This window comes from Phascolarctos cinereus, unplaced genomic scaffold (genome assembly GCF_003287225.1).
Source record: "Phascolarctos cinereus isolate Bilbo 61053 unplaced genomic scaffold, phaCin_HiC Scaffold_4;HRSCAF=312, whole genome shotgun sequence".
Taxonomy (NCBI): Eukaryota; Metazoa; Chordata; class Mammalia; order Diprotodontia; family Phascolarctidae; genus Phascolarctos; species Phascolarctos cinereus.
The window spans coordinates 229,097,475-229,109,837 of NW_027555847.1; positions in this window are offsets into that span (position 1 = coordinate 229,097,475).

Consider the following 12,363-nt stretch of genomic DNA (forward strand, 5'->3'; position numbering starts at 1 on the left):
TCAGTAACCATGCCATCTTAGTTATCGGTAATGTTAAGATCTTTCTTGTATAGTGTGTGTGTGTGTGTGTGTTCTTGCCACCTGTTCTTAATTTCTTCTCCCTACTATTTTTGTATTTTATCTTATCCATTTTTGCATGAAATGTTCCTTTGATATCTCTAACTTTCTTGAAGAGATCTCTGGTCTTTTGCATTCTATTCTTTTCTTCTATTTTTTTTTTGTATTGCTCATTTAGGAAAACTTTCTTATCTCTCCTTGCTATTCTCTGGAATTCTGTGTTCAATTGGGTATATCTTTCCCTCTCTTATTTATCTTTCTCTTTCCTTCTTTCTTCAGCTATTGGTACAGCCTCATCAGACAACCATTTTGCTTTCTTGCTCTTCTTTTTCTTTGAGATTTTTTTTTTGTTGCTGCTTGCTGTACAATATTGTAAATCTCTGCCCATAGATTTTCAGGCACTCTTAACAAATCTAATCCCTTAAATCTATTCATCAACTCCACTTCATATTCATAAGGGATGTTATTTAGGTCACACCTACATGGTCTGATTGTTTTCCCTACTTTCTTAAATTTAAGTCTGAATTTTAAATGAGAAGCCCATGGTGTGAGCCACAATCAGCTCCAGATCTTGTTTTAACTGACCATGTAGATCTTCTCCACCTTTGGCTGCAAAGCAGTCTGATTTCTATATTGACCATTTGCTGATTTGCATGTGTAGAGTCGCCTTTTGGGTTGAAAAAGAATGCTTGCTATGACCAGTCAGTTATCTTGACAAAACTATATTAGTCTATGACCTGCTTCATTTTGTACTCTGAGACAAATTAAAAGACAGAGTTTCTGGATAACTGATAATCAATTTATTAATTAGGCTAGTTGATAATTAATAAATTGATGGTCAGTGGTTTCCCTCTATAACCAAAGACAAAACCATGGAGATCACTGAATGCTTAAATACCTTTGGAAAAAGGGGTTCCCCTAGGAAAGAGAAATCATAAGAGACTTATTAAGATTGAACTGTTTACATTGCTGCATGGAAAGATGATATTTATAACTCATGAGACCTCTGTCAGTATCAGGGTAGTGGGAGGAAAAAAATTATATGTATGTATATGTAGATAGATAGATAGAGGGCACAGGGTGAGTTGAAGATTAAGGGGTCATATCTGGAGAATAAAATTAAGGGATGAGAGAGGATTATGCTCAGAGAAGAAGAAAGGGAGAGGTAGAATGGGGCAAATTGTCTCACAAAAAACCCCCAGAAAAGTCTCTTACAGTGGAGGGGAAACGGGGGAAGGTGAGAAGGAATGAGTGAATCTTATTCTCATAGGATTTGGCTTAAGGAGGGAATAACATACACATTCAATTGGGTATGGAAATCTGTCTTACCCTACAGGAAAATAGGGGGAGAAGGGGACAAGAGAGCAGGGGGATGATAGAGAGGAGGGCAGATTGGGAAAGGGGGTAATCAGAAGGAAATACTTCTGAGGAGGGACAGGGTCAAAAGAAAGAATAGAATAAATGGGAGGGCAGGATAGGATTAAGGAAAACAGAGTTAGTTTTTCCACAACATGTCTACTATGGATGTGTTTTGCATAACTGCACATGTACAACTTATATTGAGTTGCTTGCCTTTTCAATGAGGGTGGGTGGGGAGGGAGGAAGGGAGAAAATTTGGAACTCAAAGTTTTAAAAACAAATGTTTTAAAAAAATGTTTTCACATGCTACTGGAAAATAAGAAATACAGGAAATGGGGTACAGAAGTCTATCCTGCCCTACAGGAAAATAGAAGGGGCAGGGGATAAGAGAAGGGGAGAGAGATAGAAGAGAGGACAGACTAGGGGAAGGGATATTCAGAATGCATGCCATCTTGGGGTGGGTTGAGGGGGGAGATGGGGTCAAAATTTGGAATTCAAAAACTTGTGGGAGTGAATTTTGAAAACTAAAAATAAATAAATTTATATTAAAAAAATGTATTATCTCTCAGTTCCTAGGATAATATTCTTTCTACTGCACCATGATGCTTTATTTTTTTCCCCATACAAATAAAAGAGAGGAAAAAGAAAAAAAAAAAGAAAAGGGGGTTCCCCTGACAGGTGAAAATTAACCCTTTATTGGTGAATTAATGAGGCGATGGACTTCAACTCCTCCTGCTGAGAATGTGGCTTGATCTTGAGACTCAACTGTCTCCAGCAATCTGGATGGAGGAATCCATCTCTACCCAGATCACTCTAGTCAGTTTTCTCCTTCCAATAAGCTGAGTTACCCTAGATTCCAATGGAGGGGTGCAAGGGCCTGGTCCCTGAATGAGGAAATGGAGAGAAAAAGCTTTAGTCCTACTTTAATAATTGGTTACTAACAGAAAAATAATTTGCCTCAAGTCCAAGGCCAATCTTGCTTGTTATTCAAATTATCTTTTGTGTGTGTGTGTGTGTGTGTGTGTGTGATTTCCACAAAGATGCTGTAGGTCTTCATAGAACTGATCAGCTTTGGCCTCTTTGGCATCATTTGCTTGGAGCATAGACTTGTATTACTGTGATGTTAAACAGTTTGCCTTAGATTCAAACAGAAATCATTTTCATTTTTTAGATTATATCCAGTACTGCTTCTTTTTTAAAATAATATTTTTTCCAATTACATGTAAAAACCTGTTTTAACATTCTTTTTTTAAATAAGTTTTGAGTTCCAAATTCCATCCTTCCCTCCCTTTTCCCTACTCCCCAAATGGCAAGAAATCTGATATAGGTTACACATGTGCAATCATTTAAAACGTATTTCCATATTAGTCATTTTGGGAAGAAAACTCAGAACCAAAAACAAGGAAAGAAAGAAAGTGAAAAATGGCAGGCTTTGTTCTGATTTCAGACACTATCAGTTCTTTTTCTGGAGTTGGATAGCATTTTTCATCATGAGTCCCTTGGGATTGTCTTAGATCATTGTGTTGCTGAGATTAGCTTGTTTAGATTGTTTATGGTACAATATTGTTGTTACTGTGTACAATGGCCTCTTGGTTCTGCTCACTTCCCTCTGCATCAATTCATGTAAGTCTTCCTAGTTTTTTCTGAAATCATCCTGCTTGTCATTTCTTATAGTATAATAATATTCCATTACAATCACATACCACAAGTTGTTCAGCATTTCCCCAACTGATGAGCATCCCCTCCCAGTTCTGCCTTTCTTACCCTTTTATTGACTACGAGGGCTTCTCCATTTCTTCCAAGAGATTCTTGCCCACAATAGTGGATGTAATGATTACCTTAACAGCGTATTTGTTAAATAACTACTACGTACCAGACACTGTGCTAAGTGCTAGAAAGGGACTGGGACTCTTTAAAAGAAAGCATATGTGTCAGAAAATAGATGGATTTGAGACGGTTGCAATGGTTTCCTAATTGCCTCGGCAATAAAATATAAATTCCTCTGTTTGGCTTTTAAAGCCCTTCACAGTTTGGACGCAAGCTTTTTGGCCACTGAATCAAGCAAGTCACTCCTTGGTGCAAATCCTGATATGAATTCTAGTTTCTGGACTTCTGTCAGCTTACTCTTCCAACCTTTCAAAGCTTACAAGGTCATAATGGGCAACGCACTTTACTTCTTTGTCCTTCAGTTTCCTTAGCTGAAAAATAAAGGGTTTGATTAAATGACGTAATCAATCAGCACTTAGTGAACTCCTAGTAAGTCATAGCTGGGATGGAAAGAACATGGGAGTTGTGGTCTGAGTAATAATAATTTATATTTCTATAGTCCTTTACTATTACAAAGTATTTTATATACATTGTGTCACTGATATTCACAACTTTGTGAAGTAGCCAGTGCAGTTATTATTCTACAACTGGAAACAGAAGTTCAGCTTATGAAGATGGCTATTCCACTCTGTGCAGCTAGGAACTGTTGGCTGCAGGACTTGAACCCCTAACTTGTGACTCCCCATCCAAGCTCTAGTTCCAACTCAAGTTGTCCCTTTTCCATCAATGTTGCTTTGATCCTAGGGGAGTGATTAAATCCAATTTGGCAAAAGTAATGAAGAGTAATCTTTTCCTATGGGGAAACTGGATGAGGTGATAAGCTCCCAGAGGGCAGGAGACCTATTTATTCCTTCTTGCATCTTTCATATCAGAGGTGAGCGCAAGTCCCCAGAAGAAGGCGGTTATGTTGTGCTTTGGATATAGAACATTGGCCTTGGAGTCAGGAAGACCTGAGTTCAAATCTAGCCTCAGACATTTAGCTGTGTAGGTTATTCACGGAGAGAGAGGGATTGATAGTGGGCCTTAAAGGATGTCTAGGTTTTGATAGGCAGAATTTAGGGAAGAAGGATGCTTAGGGGGAAGGTATTTCATACCCAGGGCAACTAGAGTGTTGGCCTGGAGTCTAGAAGACTCATCTTCCTGAGTTCAAATCTGGCTTTAGACATTTAATATCTGTGACCATGGGCAAGACACTTAATTCTGTTTGCCTCAGTTTCTTCATCTGTAAAATGAGTTGGAGAAGGAAATTGCAAACTACTCTAGTATCTCTGAAGAAAACTCTGTCAAATCAGGCTGACTACAAGCTGACTGAAGCTAACTTTGTCCCAGGTTCTCTGAGGCTGACCAGACATAATCACTCCCAGCCTTGGACTATTTTGTAAATGTCATATACTCTCCCAGATTCCCAAGCTTACTTTATGTTCTTCTGGTCTTTATGGTTTGTTTTGTTTTTTAGGCAATTGGGGTTAAGTGACTTGCCCAGGGTCACACAGCTAGTAAGTGGCAAGTGTTTGGTCTGAGGCTGAATTTGAACTCAGGTCCTCCTGACTTCAGGGCTGGTGCTCTATCCACTGCGCCACCTAGCTGCCCCTCTTTTGGTCTTTATGCAAAACAACTTATATTGTGAGACCAGAATGTCCCAACACCCTCAGATCTGCAGCCCTTTTCCCTCTGCCCCACTACCTGATAAAAACCCCAAGTCCAAAGAACCCTCTTTGGGTTCCCCAGCTCTTGTTGTGATACTCCAGTTGAAACCTCTTTACCCTGACTAAATTAGATGACAATATTTTCTATATTGGCTGCCTTCTCTTTAAGTTGACTACCCCAAATGGGGTCTTAAAGAGTAAGACACTGAAATTACTGAACAACAAAATTTCATACCCAGGAATAGCATGAACAAAGGCAGAAATGTTCAACCATAGTGAAGGTATAGGCTCCCTATTTCCATCTTGTGTTATAATCCCCCACACTCTTGCACTAAATTGATTTATTCTTTATGTTCTTGTCTCCTAAAAATGTCCCCTTGGCCTGTGCCCAATCAGTTCTTCTGCCTGGAAGGTCCTCTGTTCTACTCTGCTTAACCAAATTCTGTTTGTCAAAGCCCAGATGAGATTCCATCACATCTATGAATCCCTCATTGATCCACTAGTCCCCTTAGCTGCTTTGGCATTTACAATCCAGGCTGGGATGTAGTATTTGTGTAGGAGAGCAGTAGGGGTTAGATTTGGAGAGGTTTCCTGGATTTGATGTTTCTCTTATTTCATGAGAAGGCATCCTGAAGTTGGTAGAGAGAGCTCAGAATTACGAAGCAGGAGCCCTGGGTTCTAGTCCTGTCTTCCCCATAACTATGTCTCTATTTCAATAAAGTTTTGTAGTTGTTTTCACATACTTTCTGTGTGTGTCTAGAAACAAATACTGATATATTTTATATATTCGGTAGTTATTTTTAAATGTAATTTCTCTTTCTGTCTCTTCCTGCTGGGTTTTACTGGTAATATACAGAAATTCTGAAGATTCATGTGGATTTATATTTATATTCTGTAAGTTTGCTGAATTTGTTGGTTCGTTTAAAGTTTTAGTTGACTCTAGGGTTTTCTATATAGACTATCACATCAGCTGCAAAAATCAATAGTTTTGTTTCTTCTTTGCCTATGTTATCTCCCTTGATTTCTTTTTTTTTAATTTCTATGGTAGCATTTCTACTACAATATTAAATAGCAGTGGTAATAATGGGTATCCTTGCTTTACCCTGATCTTAGTGGAAAGTTCTCCAACTGCTCTCTATTACATAGAATGTTGGCTCTTGGTTTTAGATAGTTTTAGGTACTATTTGCCATTTTAAGGAAAAGTCCATTTATCGCTGTGTTTTCAAGTGTTTTCTTTTTAAATAGAAACAAGTATTGGCTTTTGTTAAAATCCCTCTTATTACCTACTGCTATAATATGATTTTTATTATTGACATGTTCGATTTTGTTAATAGTTGTCCTAATATTGAACCAACTAATATGAATTCAACCTGGTCATAATGTATAATATTTTTAATATATTGTTTTAGCCTATTTGCTAACATTTAATATTTTTGCTTTTTTTGAGTTCACTTGAAGTCTAATAGATTCTACTGCAACCCTTCACTTTAACTCCTATTTCCTTGTTGTTCATTAGGGACATTCGTTTGTAGTTTACTTTGTCTCTCCTTGGTTTAGGTATCAAAAAAATTACTTATATCACAGAAAAGGCTTGGAAGGGTCCTTTCTTTTCTTATTTTTGTAAACACTTTATGTAATATTGGAATTAATTGTTCTTTTAATATTTAATAGAATTCATTTGTAAATATATCTAATCCTAGAGATTTTTCCCTTGAGAATTCATTTGAGGCTCATTCATTTTCTCTGATACTGGGTTAATTATCAATTTCTCTTTTTCTTCTGGGAATTTTATATTTTTTCATGCAAAGTTATCAGTTTTGTTGAAATATAATTAAGCAAAATAATTCCTTTCTTCTTCATTTATTGTGAATTCTCCTTTTTGATTTTTGCAGTTTTTTTTCCCTTTTAGGCAATTGGGGTTAAGTGACTTGCCCAGGATCACACAGCTAGTAAGTGTCATGTGTTCAGTCTGAGGCTGGATTTGAATTCAGGTCCTCCTGACTTCAGGGCTAGTGCTCTATCCACTGTACCACCTAGCTGCCCCTCCTTTTTGATTTTTAATACTAGCAATTTGGTTTCCTCTCTTTTTAAATCAGACTAGCTAACTTTATTAGTTGTGTTTTTTTAAACTTTTATTCACCAATTTGGTGGGGTTGTTTTCCTTTCAATTTTTTTAAATTTCTTCTTTGATTTTCAGAATTTCTATTTTAGTTTTAAGTTGAAGGCTTTTGTTGCCTTTCTAGTTTCTTTAGTTGCATGTCCAATTCTTTGTTTCTTTTGTTGATGAAATCATTTATAACTATCAATTTTTCCCTGAGGACTGGTTTAGCCCCATCCCATAAACTGTGGTATTCCTTTGATGACATTTTCTATTATTTCTATGATTTGTAGCTTTACTATGTGGGATAATGAGTTCCGTCCCTTTTTTCCTTTTTCTTCTTCCTAAGACCACCAAAATAGGACAAAACCATACCCAGGCCCCCTATCTTATTTAATTTTACCTTTGACCTTTGAAGATATCAGGGCTGTAAGAGAACACTAGTTACTTCTTTTCACTTTTTTTTTTAAATTTAATTTTACTTATTTATTTTTTATTTTTAGGCAATTGGGGTTAAGTGACTTGCCCAGGGTCACACAGCTAGTAAGTGTCAAGTGTTTGGTCTGAGGCTGGATTTGAACTCAGGTCCTCCTGACTTCAGGGCCGGTGCTCTATCCACTGTGCCACCTAGCTGCCCCCCCTCTTTTTACTTGTAAACAATTCTTCTTCACATAGTCTCTTCCAATTGATCAAATGTGTGTACTTTTCTCTATTTTCTCTTCTCCTGCATTTCCATTTCATAGTATCTACTCAGTTCTGGCCGCCTCATTTGGGAATGCCTGAAAACCCTCTAGTTCCATTACCTGTGAATATTGTTTCTTCCAGTTAGAATGCAAGTTCCTGGAGAGGGCTGTCTTGGCTTTGTTTTTGTGTCCTGAGATCTTAGCATTATGCTTGACACATAGTAAGCACTTAATAAATGCTTTTCATTCATTCATGTAAGTATTAATTAGGTGAACTTGTGAATGCTAGAAAAGAAGCCAGAGTGCTACCGTATATTGATCTTTGAGAAATAACACAATCACTAGAGGAAGGTAACCAGTATATTGGATGAGGTCTTTTATATTGTACTTTATAGAAACAGGCACAAGCTGGGATGGTATAAAGAGGGTTTTTTTTGTTTTTCTTTTTGTTGTTGTAGTTGTTTTTCTTTTTGGTGAAGTCATTGGGGTTAAGTGACTTGCCCAGGGTCACACAGCTAGTAAATGTCAAGTGTCTGAGGCTGGATTTGAACTCAGGTCCTCCTGACTCGAAGGTCGGAACTCTATCCATGTATGAAGGGGTTCTGATAATGGTAGCTAGCATTTATATAACACTTTTAAAACTTGCAAAGTGCTGTACATATATTATTTCATTTGATTCTCACAATAACCCCTGTGAGGTAGGGGGCCTATCATCCTTATTTTATAGAGGAGGAAACAGATTGAAAAGAGTTGAATGGCTTGACCAGGGTCACACAGACGTGTGCCTGAGGCAGGCTTTGAACTCAGGTCTTCCAGACTCCTGGCCCAGCATTCTGGGCACTGTGTTGCCATCTTGCTGTCTCAGCTTGGTCAGCAGCAGTGAAAGAAGACCTTATGCTGATCAGTCACAAATCTAAGTAATCCAGTTTGAGCTTATTAGATTCAATTTGTCATTCTAGACTGTTGAAATCTTTTTTGGATCCTAATTCTACCTTTTTTGTATCTATAATGAACATGCTACTTTGTTACTTTCCAAGTCATGGATAAAAAACGTTGAACAGAACAGGCCCCAGGGCAGAGTTCTGTGGCATTCCACTAGTCACTTCCAGTTCTGAATTCAACAGACTGTACCATCATCCTGTTCACATCTCTCAGTCTTGTCTACATCATTATAGATTTTGTCATTATAGATTTTGTCAAATGCTTCTCTCTTCCAGGACTTATTACTTTTAGACTTTCCTTGTTCCATATACTTCCATACTGTCCGGGCTCTCACTCTCCTATGGTTGAGCCTCACCTGAGCCTGTTCCATATTCACATCTTATACTTCATAAGAATTGATGAAATCTGGATTCTTGCCGCTTGGGAACCTTCTCTGGGTCTGGCTAAGCTGATATGGGAATATTTATTTTAGGCCAAACACCTCATAGAGATATAATATTTTAGCCTAAAGGATTAACAATAATCCTAAGAATTTCCCAATAGGAAGAGATATTTGGGAATAGATGGGCCTTTGTTTATGCCTTTCAAATCATACTTCCACAGCCTTTGTCCATGATTGGCCCTTCCTACTCTCCCATCTCCCTATAATTCCTATATGTTCCATGGACTATCCTTACACTATTCACAGTGTGTATCACATTTGGCCAAATTGTGTATTTCCCATTCTTTAGGGTACAGATCAATCAATACTCATCTCTCTCTCTCTCTTTTTTTTTTTTGGTGAGGCAATCAGAGTTAAGTGACTTGCCCACGGTCACACAGCTAGTAAATGTCAAGTGTCTGAGGCTGAATTTGAACTCAGGTCCTCCTGACTCCAAGGCCAGAGCTCTATTCACTGCACCACCTAGCTGCCCCAATACTCATCTCTTAAAAGAGGATTTCCATTTGTGATACAGGATCTTCCACAAAGAAATATTTACTTCAGAAGGTATAATCACAAACATACAAAAATGCTCCCCCATCATATGGAGACATAATCCTTTTCCCCTCTTTGCACTACCTCCATCTCTAGGGAGGGGAAGAGGTTTAGGTTCATGGGTTCCCACAGAACACATTTTCTGTTTCAAGTCTACAACTCCTCTCAGGCTGGAGTCCCAGGCATCCTGGTTTCTCACAGCTTCTACACTAGCCTGGCTGGCTGCACTACCCCACTTGTAATCCTCACTCCATGGTCTTCTCCATGGATGGAACTACTAGTCCCATGGGGCTAGAGGTGGAAGAAAAGAGAGTGACTAGCTTAGTGTCACCAGTTTTAAAAGATTCAGATAGCCAAGGACTCCCTGGTTAAATTGGGAATGCTCAAAATCCTTGTTACACCTGATTAAATTATAATGAAAATAAACAATTATTCAGTACTTAAAGGTTTTACAAAGCATTTTCTTTATAAAATATTATGAGTTAGGTAGTATATTAGCTGTATTGCATAGCTGAAGAAATAGACATGGTTTCATGGTCTCACTGAGAGTAAAGTGTCCAAGATGGGCCTTGAACTTCAACTGACTCTTGAGTGTTTTTTTTTTTTTATGTTAGGCAATTGGGGTTAAGCGACTTGCCCGGAGTCACACAGGTAGTAAGTGTCAAATGTTTGGTTTGAGGCTGAATTTGAACTCAGGTCCTCCTGACTTCAGGGCCGGTGCTTTATCCATTATACCACCTTGAGTGCTCTTTATACAATCATATGCTGCCTCTCATCCTTACATAATCTTTACAACTCTAGTCTTTGGTCAGGTACCTTTGCTGGCATATAATTATGTGCATAACATAGATTGACCTGGAATCTGTGCTTTTTTTATCTCCCCACCAGATTTTCAAGTTCCTCCAAGGCAAGAACAATATCACGTTCCACTGATTTTCTTTCTTTTTAAATATTTTTGATGCTTTTTCCCCTATCATGATTACTTTTTTACTGATTTTCCCAGCTCCAATAGACAGCCCTCTAAATCAACACATTGATTTTGTCTAAAAATGTATGCCTCATTCTACACCTATAATCCACCACCTCTCTCTTTTCTTTCCAAGCTCTGCTCAACTCTGGCCTCTTCCACATCCTGGTCAGCAGCCTTCTTACCCTGAAAATACCTCTGTCCCTCTGACCCTTTATCTGATTGATGAATTCTTTCTCAGAACCACTGTTTCATTTGGAGCCCAGGCCATTCATGATCACTATTTACTCAGCTCTGTTCCTGACTCTCTGGTCCCTTACACCTCTGGAATTGGCAACCTTCTCACTCTGAGGATGCCTCTTCCTCTGCAGCTCCTCTTCTATTCATGATTCCCTTTTCAACACCAGGAATATTCCAGGCCATCCACAATCACATCAATTCTATCCTGGCTCACCTCTTGACCCTCCAGACTTTTCTAACTTGCCAACATGTATGTATGTATCTCCTTGGTGCCCCCTTCCCCTATTTCCATCTCCCTTGTATGTGTTATTGTCCCCTTTTAGAAGGTAAGCTTTTTCAGGGTAGGGACTGCTGTTTTGGGGCTTATACTTTTATTCCCAATGCTTCGCACAGTGCCTGGTATGTGGTAAGTGTTTAACTTTATCTATCTTCTATCTATTTATCTATTCACCGTTAGCCTTCTGAAGTCAGGATTGTTCTGTTGATGAGGGAGTTCTGAAGTCTTTAAGCGTTTTAAGTTTTACTTTATGTTATTTTGGTCATTGTATAAATTGTTCTCCTGATTCTACTTTGCAGAATTCCTACTTTTCTCTGCACAAGTTCAAACAAATATTCTCAAATATTTTTGAATTGTTCATATTCATCATTTTTGATGGTACAATAATTTCATTACATCTAAATACCACAGTTTATTTGGCCACTTTCAGAATTGGTAGGCACTCACTTTGTTTTTGGCAAGTACTCTAATAAAACATTCTCCCTTTCTCTGTCATATAAATAACGGGACCTTTCCCTCTAGTTTTTATCTCCTTGGGGGTATATTCCAGTAGTAGTATTACTGTGTGAAAGGGTATATATTGTTTAGTGCCTTTTGGGGTGTAATCCCAAATTGTTTTGCTAAGTAATTGGACCAATTCATGGATACATAGTACAATATCATGTTTACCTTTTCATAGCCCCTTCACCATTTACTATTTTTCTTTTTTATCATCTTTGCTAATCTGACAACTATGATATGAAATCTTGCAGTTATTTTAACTTATGTTCCTCTTATTTCCATTGATTTTTTTTTGAGGACTGTGTCTATTGTGAATAAAATTAAGGCTATCTTTGATTTGTGAAGGCTGGCCTACCTACCAGATTTTGGCAAAGTGTTTAACAGTTTCTCATACTATTCTGTGAAGTAGACTTTTATTTCCTGTCTCCACTTACAGGTTACCCTCTCTGTGGGTGTTATGCATTCAAGCAAAGTGAAGAAGCAAGTTAGGCAAGCATATAATTCATAGAATCAGTCCTTGGGTCTTGTGATGTTGGAGCTGAAGAGGCCTCAGAGATTATCTAGTGCAGGGGTCTGCAAATGATAGATTTAAAAAATCTTTTGTTTTGCACCATAATTCCCCCCCCCAAATATATTCTTTCACTTTCTCCTCCCTAGAGAAAAATACCTTGCAATGACTAAAAGAAAAAAAAATCAGTTCCTTAAAATTAATGTACAACCCATGGCTCACAGCCCTCTCCCACAAGACAGGTAACACGAACTCAGATTCATTTTAGAGAGCATGACTTAT